General features: G+C 46.0%; 1 long non-coding RNA gene across 2 annotated transcripts; it reads left to right on the plus strand.

The window, feature by feature from the left end:
* Positions 1-10931: 10931 nt before the first annotated feature.
* Positions 10932-15183, plus strand: LOC119332334. Of its 2 annotated transcripts, XR_005160906.1 has the most exons (6): positions 10932-11412; positions 11491-11578; positions 12762-12827; positions 13392-13511; positions 14256-14550; positions 14792-15183. It is a non-coding gene; the product is annotated as an uncharacterized LOC119332334 (long non-coding RNA). The 2 variants fall into 2 exon arrangements; XR_005160905.1 differs by having other exon boundaries at positions 10933-11578.
* The last annotated feature ends 209 nt before the right edge of the window (positions 15184-15392 follow it).

Here is a 15392-nt window from a genome sequence, read left to right on the forward strand (position 1 = left end):
AAACCGAGGCTGCCACATGGCGTCGGACGGTTGGGCTTCATGACACAGCCGAGGCAGATCCTAAGTATAGTCTTAGGCAACAATGCTAGCGTTTTCATGTCGCCAAAACACACATGATCATTTTTATTTTTCTTCAATCGCTGGTTTCACTGCCATGATAGTGTGTCTTCCGTTGCAACGCATGGGCAGTTTTCCTAGTCTCTCCCTAATAATAAAGCACGGATTGGGTCTCCGGGTTCACCGTCATCCTTTTTTTTTCACTCTCCCGTACGTGGCCTCTTTGATCGGTTCTACGAGGTGGTACTATTCCCCTGCCTCCGCTGTTGAGCGTACGCCCTGCGTTGCATTTATTTTTGGCCTGCACCCATCCGCCCCGCACCCGCTTGGGCCTCATGAAGCCGGCCCACCTACACTGGGAAAGGCAAAAAACAGTGGCTCATTGTGTCGCTACCAGGGATCGAACTCACAACCTCCTAGAAAATTTCTAAGGCTGCAACCAATCAAGCTAGACAATGTTTCTGTTTAGTACCCCTCAAAAAAAAAAGTTTCTGTTTAGTACCACCTCGCTTTAGTACATCCCATATCACCATTTAAAATATATGTGTGTGAAAACTGCACCTACGTGGAACCTGGCTGCTCGATGGATTATATTGCCGTAATGAGAAAACTCATGCACACAAATCGGCCCAATGACTCCACATCTCTCAAAAAATAGAGAAATACATGAAGGATAATTCAAGGAAGGATTGAGAATTGTTGAGAAAATTAGGGACAGAAATATAAGCAAGTCAATTCAAGGAAGCATTGCGAATTGAGGACAAGTCAATAATATAGACTGAGAGAAATAATAAAGGAAGGAACGGGAATTTGAGGGAAAAGTCAATAAAGACTGAGAAAAATAATAAAGGAAGGAACCAGAATTGAGGGAAAATTGTGCCAAATTTCCATGATATCCGTACGTGGAGGCTAATCTTCTACTGTATTTAAGTGGCGGGCTAATATTGAAAGTGTCGACGTAATGCCGGGAATGAATATATGTTCAACTTTAAGAAGAAAGTTATGTCCACGACTACATTGGATGTTTTTTTCTCCATTGCGTCTTTGGTATGACCGAGTTGAACAACAGATGCCGGTCACTGACATGCTCCTCTACTAGACATCATCACGTAGAAGCTAGCCTCGCTCAGCCCAGTTCCACCAGTCACAATGCATGAGGAGTCAGACTCAAATTTCATGGTGTTTCCAACACAACTACTTGATTTTCCCTACTATATTAGCCAAATGATAATAAATCTTTGCCCAACGTTCTTAGTCTAGCCGAACACGAAGGATGCTAAACCATCCAGTTCTTGGGCCTGGCCAACCTTGCTTAGTAACAATTGGCAAATCCTGTTTCGTTTTATCCAGATGCCCGCTCCCTTTGTAGACGCGGCGGATCAGGAGAAGTGAAGGGCGCGCCCTTGCCGGCGGACGGCTACAACCGCGGCGGAGCAGGAGAAGTGAAGGGCGCGCCCCTGCCGGCGGATGGCTACAGCCGCGGCGGAGTAGAAGGGGCGCCAGGGGGAGCGGCAGGAGACCCCACGCCGGAGTAGAAGGAGCATCAGGGGGCGCGGCAGGAAGCCCCACGACGGAGTAGAAGGAGCGGCAGGAGGTACCACGGAGGTGGTGCTTGGGGCTCCGACGAACGAAGGCGAGCAGTGATAGAGGAGAAGATCCGCGGCGATGCTCTGAAGGCCATCAGCCATGGCAGTTGTGGCTGTGCGCGCACGCAAGCGGCTGCGCGCGACACGTCGGTGTGAGAAATCGGCAAGCCTTTTCCCACATCGTTCAATTGATTATCTAAGATCAGATAGAACGAGCCTTCCACAAGGACAATGGCGCATCGAGAGGATGGTGGACAGTGGCGCATCGCCGGCGCGGATGAGGAGATTGGAGCAGAGAGGGTGGAGATGGAGTCGTGCGGGGCTGGAGAAGGAGATTGGAGAAGAGAGGATGGTGGACAGTGGCGCATCGCCGGCGCGGATGAGGAGATTTGAGAAGATAGGATAGAGCCGTGCGGGGCTAGAGAAGGAGATTGGAGAAAGAGGATGGAGCCGTGCGTGCGCTGGAACGGTCGGCGAAGAGAATGGAGTAGTGGGTGCACGGCTGGAACACAGGCGGGCCAGCTCGTGTGGGCGCTGGATGATGGAGTCATGGAGAAGAGAGGATGAGCCGTGATGGATGTGGATAAGGTCACGGGAGGAGAAAGATGGAGGCGATGAGGCACGTACTCCTCAAAAGGATCTCTCTCGGGGTGGGGTGAGGATTGAATGCATGTTGCAACTGCTCCTTTCTTTTTCTTTTTTTAGGGATGTTGCAACTGCTCCTATGTGCACGCACTGGCTAAATCAACTCGATCCATGAAAATATAGAAAGTATGGACGCGGATGCATCTAAGTGTATTCTTAAATGTCAACTTTTTATCACGTTGCAAACAAGTTCGTTTGACAAAAAATTCCCATAATGCACTATGCTTAGATATAACATTCAGTTTTCTCCCGTTGCAACGCACGGGTATTTGTGATTTTCGTCCGACCGTCACAAAGCTATTTTCGTACGTGCTCAATTACGTACGCAAGCTGGCCTCTCACACGTAATGTGGTATGAGCACCTTCTCCTCGCACGATGCACTATTGGGCCTCTTATGGGCTAGAAGCCACGTCTCAGATTTTATTTTATAAAATATGATGCATGCATATCTTTTGTTGAATAGTCCCACCTTGCTTTCTTATACTAATTTCCACCAATTTATAAACACTTGTAACTTGCCTGAAATATCAACAAGCTGGCCACGCAAAGAGGGTACATAAGATAATCCATTGGCAGAGGGATTAAATAAACGGAGGGCTGGACTACATGCATGGCGTTCCTCGGTTAGACGTGAGCCATCCATGATGAAGTATCTAAACTGAATTTCAGGATTGTGGGCTTGGATGTGCACTGCAGACAATTTAAACGGCTACACCGAAAGAAGAGACGCATGCTTACTTATTAGCTTGATTGCAATTGGAATGAAGTCTGCAAAACGCGGTCCTCTCTTCTCCTGCCTACGAGTGCCCAAAGGAGGTCGTCGTCGCCGTGTATTGAGCAGGCACTGGATGGAGAGCTACTGAACTACTCACTGAACTACTAACGTGTATTGAGCAGGCACTGGATGGAGAGCTACTGAACTAACTCCTTGGTGAGCAGCGACAGCTGCAGTAGGATATCTGAATCTGTCATTCGCAACCTGACGGATGGATAACCAACCGTGAATAGTATAAATACCGCCATATTATTTTACAAGAAAACTAAAGAAGTATGAGCGTGTGAAATCAACCAAAGCTCAAGTCACATCAGTACAATTCGTCCTCTAATTCATATAATTTTGCTTCGATTAAATAAATTTTTTTAATATGAGTAAAGGATCTATGGATGAAGATACAAGAAAGTTTATCGACTCTTTTTTTTGGGGGAAAGTAAATGAATAAAATTAAAAGAAGACATGTTGTTGTCCTGTATTTTGACCATGTATAGGTTTATTCTAGAGCCGTAGCAACGCACGGGTCTTTTGCTAGTCTCTCCCTAATAATAAAGCACGGATTGGGTCTCCGGGTTCACCGTCGCGGCGTGTTTATACAAAAGTCCTTGAGTTTTTCTAGAATAAACCCGCAATCCTATTGTTAAGTCAACTCGGCGGTATGGGGAACAGAAAAAAAAACACCCGGACGACGGGACGAGGCACGACCTTGCCTCCCATCTAACTTCCAGCGCCCCGCCACCACCGGCCCCGCCCCTCCGCTGCGTGCCGCCACCACCTGCTCGCGCCGCGCGCCGCCCTGGTCGCAGCCATCGGCCTTGCATCGCCTCAACGTCCGACACCTGAATCTCGCAAGCTCGCAACACACCTGCTCCCTTGCCAAGTTTGTCCAGGCGGCCGCCATACTCGCTGCCATTGCCGACTTCCCCTGCGGCGCCAATCTCAAGAGCCCCGACAACTTCTCCGACAGCTTGATTCCGTGCATCTCGGCTACATTACTTCAAGGAGGAGGATGACGATGAGGCGTAGCTCCTGGACACGGCCGCCTGTCCCGGGGACGGCGGGGAGGTCTGCAGCGATGAGGCGGAAATTTAATTCGACCTCACCTCGGGTTGTCGGCCTCCCCAAGTTCCTGCTGCCGGCGGCCTCCCCAAGCTCCTGTCGGCCTCCTCCCCGAGCCCCAAGCACGAACAAGGTACCGTGCTGCACACCTGAAAGTCACCCAGCTACTCCCTGTAAGCCAAATCCCCTTTTGAAATTGAGCAGTTGAGCAAATTAACTAGGAAACCTTGACACATGCTTGCGTCCAGTAGCTCGATCTGCTGGTGCTAGGAGGGGATTACCATTAGAGGTAATTCGATTGGAAAGAATTCCTTCAGTCTGTAACCCAGTTTATGCCTCAAATAACACGTAGATCTATTGATTGATTCCTGACATCAACGCACTGAATGGGCTCAGAAACGGAGAAGTGCCATAGTGTAGTGTGGGGATCAGCCTTTCTGGAGATGCATAAGTCAACAATATTCTGTATTATTGGAGCTAGCTTTTCATCCATAAATTCTAAGGTCACTTTCCTTCTCTTTCTTTTCATCTGCAATTTTACGCGACCCCTTTCTTCAAAGTTGTTTGCTAATGTATGAGCCCAATCTAAAATTAATTAGGCTAATGGTGAGTGTTTTAGTTTCCTAGATGGTGATGCTTCTGTTATGGGAATGATGTGCTTTCTATTTTCATGTCTAGACTTGGTTTCATCTTTGTTCACAAGGTGAGCTCCACTAAATCTTTAGATGTTTATACATTCACTGCCCACGCATATATATCCCACTCTGCTTTTTGCTGCACCTCCATGAATACAGAGCTCCCGTGGAAGCTTGGACAAAAGTAAGAAGTAAACCGCAGGCTTAAAATTGCAAGAAGCAACCTGCTTTGATTCAAATAATTTTGGCAGTCTGCCCATCTATTAGGAGAAATATGTGTCAATTAATTTCTACAGTATGCAGCCATGCTGTTTGATTGGTCAGAGTTTCTCTTAGTCTCTTCAGACTCCAATACAGTTGTTTTTCGTGGCCCAAAAACTGTTGCAAAGCAGATATAAGTGGTGATGTAGCCTAGAACAGAAAAACTAATCTGAAAATACCTTTCCTTGAGAAATTGGAAATGTCGCTTGGACTGGAAAAGCATAGCTAGATAATACTAATTAATTCCACCCTTGGCATGATCATATTCGTGTAGGCTGTCCTTTTGGTCTTCAAACATCGACAATCAATTTTTTTCATCTATAGATTATTGAGCATATGACGGGTATATGATGAAATACACGCGAGGCAGGAGTGTAGCGCCTGACGGTGGCCGCGTGTTTCTCCGCATCTACAAACAGGCTCCTGGATCAATCCGGCAAATACACAATACGTGCATGGTTCGATTGAGAGCTCCCGCACGTAAGTATAACCAAGTTCACGGTCAAGTTCGTCTATAACTACTTGAATTTTCTTTTCGGTTCCTCCTTATTGTATAAGAAGTTACTGAATAATTGTCTCTTCTTCTTTCAATCTCCTTAGCTTACATGCCAGATCACACTCCAACCAATACACGATGGAACATCCAGTGGAGAAGAAGGTGATCAGTTGGTTCATGCGGAGCAACTCTTCATGTTCAGTTCCTCAATACAGTTTCTACAGTGATTCGGGGCCGTTGTGTCAGCGGACAGCGCGGGCCAGTGATTCTCCAGGGGCTGGCGATGCCTCTCACCTATTCATCTCCATAGTCATGCCCAATCTTCTAGTTGTCATTCACCAGGCTCTTCATCGACCTCAGTACGACCCTACAAACCACCAGCATAGATAACCTATCTACTTCCTAGATATCCGTTCTACGTGCTATTAGTTAGTCTTCTCTATAATATGCATGTATGTCTTCTTTAAGGTTTTTGTTTTGTCGAAATTTGATCGTTCTGGGACAGGATTGATCCTCTGTTAACCATTTAACTTAGACGAGCAAAGATTATCTTACTTTTTTCAAAGAACAAAATTATTTTACTTAATTACTTGGTTGAATACCAACATGTGCAGATATGCTTTGAGCAGACTCATGTACGTGTGTTCCTGGTCTGCAAGTGAAAGGTTCAGAGTCATCTACTGCTTCTAGGAAATATTGCTTTCTAGAAGTGTACCGCGTAATCTAAGCAAATACCAGTATCCATAACCTGGCACGTACAAGGCATCGAATCCGAATGAATATGTTATATGCTGACATATAGTAGTTTAGGATGTAATGGTTTGGCATAGGAGTTTCTCAGTTTTGGTTTTATGTTGTGTTAACGGTTTTGCACAAACATAATCGCATAGCTCTGAATTTGGGTCCTCGGGATCAAAATATTACTGTTATAAACAATCTAATCATTTTCCTTTGGCAAGGAAGGTTCTTTGGTTATCATCAGTAGAAGCGGAGTTGGACATCGTTGACAAATGTTAATGATGGTCAAGGATTTTTCTCTCTCAACGATGCTTGATTGATCTTGTGGTGGCAGTTCTATCGTGTTTCACATGGCTGCATCTTACAGGTTTTGCCGCCTCGCTCTGCAGCCTTCAAGTTGTGGTTGTATGAAGGATGAACCTATGTCTCATTTTTTGAGGGTGAACATATGTGCCATTTCCTTGCTTTAATAGTTTAATTATTGGAAAAATTAGTATATGTTCAAATTATTCATCTTTGACATCAAGCAAAAACTTTTTTGAAATCCTTTGAAGACTACACAAAATAGCTTCAGAGTGTTCATCATAAACATGTACCTATTTGAAGATCTTATATTAAGTAGTCCTCGATATATTCAGTGGTGTGCTTGCAAAATCATCTGATATGTCATGCTATGCTGCATCTACTTCCCATTATTTTCGGCTTACATGTTAGTAATACTTTGTGGATCCTAAGAAATGGTACTATGCGGAGAAGCATCAAACACTATATATTGCCTAATTTTTCGTTTCTTTTTTTACTTGTAAAGAAACTACCTTAGATAAATATATGATCCATCACCTTTAAAATAAGGTTAGTAACCGATATTTTCTCCCGTTGCAACGCACGGACCCTTTTTGCTAGTCTCTCCCTAATAATAAAGCACGGATTGGGTCTCCGGGTTCACCGTCGCGTCGTTTTAACACAAAGGCCCTTGTGGTTTTTAGGATTTAAAGCCGCCGTCCTTACTTTAGTTAGTCCGGAAAAACGTTTCGTTGTTTTTATTTTTATACACGCCGACTTATTTTCCAGCCACGCACCGCGGCTTCGCCCGAGCCCCGCACCTGGGCCAGCCGCCGCTAGCCCCTGCACGCGCTGCCCCGCCTCGTCGGCGCTGCTGCTTCCTCGCCGGCCCAAGCGCCCGCGACCCCCCCTCCGCTTCGGCTCCGCCACTCCCTGCCCCGCCTGGCCTCGTCCTTCCCTAGCCCGCACCCGGTGCACTCCTCCGCCCCTCCATGGAGCCCCGACGCCTCCGCCATGAACCCATCCATCCCTTCTGTGCGCGCTTCCCTGCAACTCCAGACGCCGCCCGCAGCTCTCTGCATCGAGCAGCAGCAGTTCGGGCAGAGGACGATGCCTCTGCCTCGACCGCTCGCCCCCTCTGCTTCGTGCTGGACTGCCAAGCCACTCCCGTCCTCATCCCCGTGCAGCTGCGCGCTCTCGCCTGCCCCCACGGCGAGCTCCGCCTCCTACGGGCCGCCTCTCCCTCCCCATCCTGCGCTCTTCCTCCTCCTCTTCAGGTTTCCGCCCATGGCTGAGGGCCACCTCTCCCTAGCCATCCTTCCCCAGCGCCGGCCGCCGTCTTGCCATGGCAACGCTTTTTTAATCCCCAACTCATGCGTGGGACACGCCATCTCTGGAAACAGCAACGGCCGGCAGAGCCGCGCGAAGCAGCGGCGGAGGACGACGATGACAAGAAGTGGGTGGCTGGATTGAGGTCGCGTGGCCGTGCAGGTGGGCAGACGGCGCAGCCGAGGAGACTGTGGCAACCGGAATCATGAGGAGCAGCGGCGAAGTGGATCTCGTCCTGCGGGGGGAAGGAGAATGGGAGGGAGGCAGGGAGCCTCCTGCGGGTGGAGGACGACGGAGGGGAGTAGGGGCCCTCATCAACGGACCCAGATGATGCCATCCATGGCGGCGGGGAAGCAGTGAGATTCCTCTCGAGCATGCGGCCGCGATGAATCGAGGGCACGCGGCGGCACCGAATCGAAGGCCGCGACAGCAGATGGGCGTGAGCATCCACCTACTACTCTCTCTCATGATCTCATCACGCATCACACACAGACTGACAAACGGCAGCTCTGTCCGGTCGGCCGGTGTGGCCTCTGTGGCGTTCGTGTTGTCCTCCCGCCGCCCGCGCGAGGAGTAACATGAGCGCGTGATGTGCGCCGGCCGGACGTGCGTCCGTGTTTTTGTGTGCAGTTGCAGGCAAATCAATAGGATTAGGATTAGTGCAGATTAGGATATTTTCCTTGGTTTGCTTTGGTCTGCATTAGTACATCGGTGAACTGATATTTGTTTTGTGGTGCAGGAGCTTCAACACAAGGGGCAGTCGGATTCAGGGCAACACATTCGTCTATGATATTTTCCCCTAATCTGAAATTATTTGGCCCCTAAATTCTAATCCTCTTGAGAGAGTCAGGAAATTTGTAACTATGGTCTATGGATGTTGACAAATTTGATTATAGCGGAACCGTCAAAGTAAGTGCTCACCATTGTACTTATAATCAGGGCAACATCAAACATCAGGCAGAAGAACATGGTCGGGTAGGGAGCTTACAACAGCACTGGATGTGAGAAAGTTTGGCGTTAACTCCACTCTGCCCCACCCCTCCGGCACTATCCCCGGCTACCTTGTCGCCTCCTTCGCGTGCGACCACTTTATCCCAAACCATCATAGGAGAGTTACAATGTACCCACGGACGAAGGACTATTACGCTGTCAGTTTCAGTTTCATGTCACGGACGCTTAGAAGTTATGAATTTATTATGTTCAATGCTCTCCAGTAAAAAAGAGTACAGTAGAAAAAATTACAATTTTGATTGTAGTTCACGTGAATTGGACCAAAAGATAGTTAATCTTTTCACAAAATGCAGAAAAGGTGCCATTTTCACCATAGTCTATGCGAATTTGACAAAGACCTCACGGGTTACAATTTGTAGAAATTTTGAAAACCACCAGACGGATTTGTTAAACTGTAAATGAGATGTGCTTTGAAATCTATGTTTTTTTGAAGGGCAAACAATAGGGTAAAAACCACACTGCTATTTTTATATAAAATAAAAACAAGGGAAAAAAATCTAGCAGTCTTACAAAAAAGATATCATAAAGGCTTGAGATAAGCCAAAAGAAAAGAGCTAACTAACTAACTAAAAAGACAAAGAAAACACTATATAAAAATAGTATCATTCTTTTGAAGTTTATTATTTTCATATATATAGTAGTCGGCGAGCAAATAACGTTGCGTGTGTTGGAGGGCATTACCTTCGTCGTGCGTAAAGCGTCCATTCCGATGGAAGTCGCGCCCAGGAGGGCATCCATGTTCGTTAGCCGCCTCAACTCAAATTAAACTCATCACCTTAGGATTGACCACATTTGGATTCATCATGATTAGATGGATAATCTGCTCATCGTCGGCGAGGGCCGGAAGGAGGTCTGGTAAGTGGGCATCATGCTGAAATAGAGGACGTCAAATGTATGTATTGGGGGAGGGGATATTTAGGCATGCTGATTGGTTTGCGATATTGTTATCGCCCGTTGCAACGCATGGGCATGTATGATCATGGTTGTTTGCTCGGCTTCCTGAAGGGAGCCGGGAGACATAACCCTAGCCGCTGCCCTCTGCGTCATCTCCTCCTCCTCGCGCGATCACGGAGCCATCACGCCGCCGGCCGCGCCCAACCCCTCGCCATCCTTCCTTCCATCCCTACAACCTACGGTCTAGGCCTGGTAGGACCCTAGCTCATATTAATAGCCTTTTGTCAACTCATATTTTCACGGCAGCCGATTTCAAAGAGTTTATTCATCCCATCATGCTTGGCGTTGTGTTGTGGAATGAAAGGGGGTCTTGAGCAATTGGGTTAGGGAAGTGTGGTTTTTTTTCACCCGATGCAACGCACGGGCGTTTGTGCTAGTCTCTCCCTGATAATAAAGCACGGATTGGGTCTCCGGGTTCACCGTCGCGTCGTTTTAACACAAAGGCCCTTGTGGTTTTTAGGATTTAAAGCCGCCGTCCTTACTTTAGTTAGTCCGGAAAAACGTTTCGTTGTTTTTATTTTTATACACGCCGACTTATTTTCCAGCCACGCACCGCGGCTTCGCCCGAGCCCCGCACCTGGGCCAGCCGCCGCTAGCCCCCGCACGCGCTGCCCCGCCTCGTCGGCGCTGCTGCTTCCTCGCCGGCCCAAGCGCCCGCGACCCCCCCTCCGCTTCGGCTCCGCCACTCCCTGCCCCGCCTGGCCTCGTCCTTCCCTAGCCCGCACCCGGTGCACTCCTCCGCCCCTGCATGGAGCCCCGACGCCTCCGCCATGAACCCATCCATCCCTTCTGTGCGCGCTTCCCTGCAACTCCAGATGCCGCCCGCAGCTCTGTCATGGACCGAATCGAAGGCCGCGACAGCAGATGGGCGTGAGCATCCACCTACTACTCTCTCTCATGATCTCATCACGCATCACACACAGACTGACAAACGGCAGCTCTGTCCGGTCGGCCGGTGTGGCCTCTGTGGCGTTCGTGTTCACCGTCGCGATGGTTTTACTAAAAAGTCCTTTTTCTTTTCGGAAATATAACCCGCAGTCCCTTCTTTAGTGAATCTGGGAAAACGCTTCGGTTTTACAATAAAGACCCTATGTTTGTTCGATATTCAGTCTGCGGTCCCTGATTCATCTTATCCAAAACTCCTCCCTTTCCAGCGACGGCAGCGACGGCGGAGCACGAGCAGGTGAGGGGCGGCGCCTTCGTCGGACGGCTACAGCCGCGGCGGAGGAGAAGGCGGACGCCATGGGTGCGGCTACGGACGAGGCGGAGGAGAAGGCGGACGCCGTGGGCTTGCTGCGCGGCCACATCCGATCCGAGGCGTAGGAGAAGGCGGACGCCGTGGGCCTGCTGCGCTCATGGGCGTTCATGGAGGATGGTACACCGGCCACCGGCGCCGTCCGTGCCGCCGCCAGTTCTCTCTGTTCTCCTCCGTGGTATCCTTCTCAACCTCCGCTGCTCCTATCGTGATTTGGATGGAAAATTGGAGGCCGGCCCTGTCCTTCTCCAACACAAATTGATGTAGTGCCCGACCCGGATTTGATTGGCTGCTATAAGAAGCAAGGGTCCTCGGCCGGAATATCCATCAGGTTTTGCCCTTCGACCATAATCTCCATCATCCCGTCGAAATTGCAATTTTTGACCCAACATCCAATGTCGCCGCCAAGTTCGCCGGAGGAAGAAGCGGCGAGTTCGCCGGAGGAACAAGAACGCCCGTCGAGCTGTGCAATGTCTCCTGTGGTGGCTACACGATAGGTATGTATCCCCTCGAAGCTACGTCACGGCGCCGTAGAGCCTGAAGTTCATCAAAACTTGATCTGACCTTGTTGCCGCTGTTGCTGGAGATGAGCTGAATAGCAAGCTTTAGTTGCCTCTTTGCTTCCACTTCACTGCTCCTCGACGTAATTGTAAAACACCTAATACGATTGTTCAGCACTTGATACTGGTGGTCATGGTCTTCTTCTCTTACTGTTGTGAGACTTAGTTTTAGTTAGTAATCTCATGGATTGCTTAGATGGAGGACCACTGTTGGTTTTGTACTTAGATGCGATTGTGAATCATGTACGGTTCGATTCAGATTCATGTGGTATTTTTCCTAAATTTGTGCCTGCCTGAACATTATTACTCTTAAACTATGAATAATGATTTTTGCAACTGCAGGAGAATTTCTTTGCCGCATCACAAGAAAAACAATTTGAAACAGAGAACTGTACTGAACCTTCTAATTATTGTATGAACTTTGCTCATGCATGCATCGATACTGTTGTGCATAAATCATGCTTATGTATCTCAGTATGGCTCATAAATTTGTGTGTCTAAGATGACGATCTCAAAGACCATATTTTTTCATGCTTTTATGATGTTAAAATGTTTTCGACTCCCCTATTGTAGTTATTATTTCTGTCCCCTTGCTCGATTATGCTATTTCTTCAGTTAACAATTAGCTTTGCAGAATATAGATATGCTAGCTGCACCTAGGTTATGCTTTTTCTTCAGTTAAGAATTAGCTTTGCAGAATAGATATGCTAGCTGCACCTAGCAAAACAGGATTAGGATCTGTAAACAACTTTCCTCTCTGTAGTTTCTGGGGTTACAGACCCATGTTTTTTGCTTAGTAACAAATTTTGTTTTTGTCCTGGTAGCATGTTTATAAGTGCCCTATATAAAGTATATGTACAAATTTTGTGCTAAATCAATGTCTCAATCTGTCAAAACTGCATTACAGTTGCTCAAGACCTGATTTGCAAATGTTTGTGTGGAGCTAACTTCTCTGGGCATGTGGCCAGTGTGTATCTGCATATTTTTTTAGTAGAATTAAGTGCCTGGTGCCACTTGAGAAAATAAAAGAATGATCAGCTATTTTTTTCACAGTTATGATTTAGTCAACACTGATGTCCGTCTGCAAAAAATTCTGATTTGGAGTTGATTTTTTTTTCAGGCCCTTAAGATGAGTGATGAACATCCGTTGAGCCGTCCAATGTTGCCTGTGGCAACTACACCGGAGGTATGAATCCCCTTCATTTTAGTTTGCATATGTGAGCCCTGGTACATGTACAATGCGTCTATTACTGTGACACTTTTCTCCATATATACCTTGTAATACTTTGTTTTATCTAATAGAAGCTGGGTGTTTTCCCTTCTGTCAGGGAAAGAAAATTTAGAAGAGCATGAAGTACATGTTCATTTTCGTATATATTTTTGGGATCATTGCATAGTGAGGAACATTAAGGTTATACTTAAAAGATGAGAGCATATTCTTCAAGCTGAGAATTAAACTAGAATTGCCAAGAATCACAATCATCACAGTTATCAGCCATGCAAGAAATCAAATGCCAGGTCTAAAAGTTCAACTCAAAGAACTAAGAACAAATAGGACTGCTTTTTTAGGTTACTGTGCATTTTAATGTAATAAGCCCAGACAACGGTCTGTATATCAGGAAACTTGGTTTTGGAGTGATTGATCTCCATGTAATTCAAATATATAGTGGCATAATTCGCATTACTATTCCCTGATCTTCCTCCTTGCCGAATTTATGATTGTCTTATACTATATCTGTCGACTTCGCAGCTGTCGTCTCCTTTGACTTCACCGCTATCGTCTCCGTCGACTTCGCCGCAAGACAATCTGCCACCGCCTCCGCCGATTTTTGCCGGAAGACCATCAGCCGTCGCCTAGACCTACTTTGAGGTACTTTTGAAGCATCTGATGGGTCTCATATGTTTGTCAAACCATTAATTTACTACAGCAAATATAGCTATTGCCGATAGTAGACTATATTTCACTGACAAGCAACACATCATGCGCTCCTACATAAATGGATTCTGTTTGTACTTGAATGAAGTAGAGTAAATTCGTAAGGAGTGTTTAGTAGTTCAATACATAGGTGACCAGAACAAAAGTAGTTCACAAATAAGTGATGGACGGGTCTCAATTATATTCAACAGGGCATGATGTTTACGAAAAATTACTGCTCACCGTATTTTGACAACTAGAAAAATGCAGTTCTGTTTGAGAATGTAAATGTAGGAATTTTTTAGGTTCTTCGCTGAGTCCGCGGGTCTCACAAAGATGTAGGATAAATAAAATGTCAAAAAGATCATATTACTTCTCATGTAATGGATCATAATGTGTGTCTTGATCTTTCCTGTTTTTTATGGTTTTGCAGCCTAGAATATTTTGGCATGCGCATATATAGCTACTTAATCAACTGAGTTCCTTTATGCTGTGTGGTAGACCACATTTGCTAATATGATTTACTTTCTCATTGTAGAATTTTTAAACATGCACATATGTATTGGTAATTTTTATCTCTATATACTTTTGCCTTCTACATACTGGATTGTAATGTTTTCGTCTCCTTTAAACAAAGCTACTGTCAGATGATGCTTCTAACGGTTGGAGGTTTACCTTTTATTTTTGTTGTGATTGCAGAAAATAGATGACAGCACTGTAACTTAATATTACATAGAACATTGAAGAGGACTTTGATAACCGACCTTCAAAAAAAGCAAAAATTTCTGAATCAAGTGTTCTGGAGCCATCACCTATGTCACCAACTATGTCAACATGTACTCCAGTTTCTGAGTGTTTTGAATCGATTGTGCCAAAATCAGATAATCAGATAGATTGTGGTCCATTGCCATCACCTCCATCCCCATTTAGCTCGACATTATCTCAAGAACATCGGTCGAGCTGTACAATGGCGCCTGCAGCAGTTACACCAGAGGTATTTATCCCCTTGATGAAAGCTAATCACTGGATGTAATCCCCTGTTTTAGTTGTTGTTTCTGTCATGGTTATACAGGCAGTTTTCAACAGCAGCAGACTAGCATGCCCAGTCTGAACTTTTAGAATGTTTTCCCAGTTCATGTTCAACATTGATCCTTTTTCCAGTTAAAGTTCCAACCAACTTTCCTGTGTGAATCTGAGAATCTCACTGAAACTTGTGTTTTATTGTGTATATTCAGCCTATCAAGTCGGGTTTCAGACTGATCGTAAACAGACCTCGGTTTAAGCTGTGATGCTAATTTGATCTGTGTGCTGCACCATCATCCATATCTTCGATTTCAAGCAGTTCCATGGCAAATCAAATACATTTTTTTCTTTGTTTATGACAGTACATATTTGACAGGTTAAAGCATGTACTATTGTGCATATTGAAGTGTAACAAGCCTTTCCCAGTAGCAAAACTGAATATGATACCCTGTTTTGAATTTATGATTTCGCAAGTAAGATGACATACAACTGAGTATGTTGTTCTAAATTTGATATGAGTGTTCTGCACAAATATTTCTCATGTTCAACTGATAATGAGCACCAGCTCTATTCGGATGCTGCATTAATCAATGTTTCGAACTGATGTATCTGAGGGTCTGATACCCTGTGATAAAATATTGAAGTTATGTACATGTTGATAGTGGTTATCAAGCAAAGAGATAGTTCCGTAAAATGTTATTGGTTATCACAAGAAGTTGATTCATTTACTATTTTTTGTGGGGGAAGTTGATTCATTTACTGATGTAGTAAGAAAAGGGGCACAAACTAATTTTGTACATATACCTTGAAAAA

The sequence above is a fragment of the Triticum dicoccoides genome, chromosome 7A (genome assembly GCF_002162155.2).
Source record: "Triticum dicoccoides isolate Atlit2015 ecotype Zavitan chromosome 7A, WEW_v2.0, whole genome shotgun sequence".
NCBI lineage: Eukaryota > Viridiplantae > Streptophyta > Magnoliopsida > Poales > Poaceae > Triticum > Triticum dicoccoides.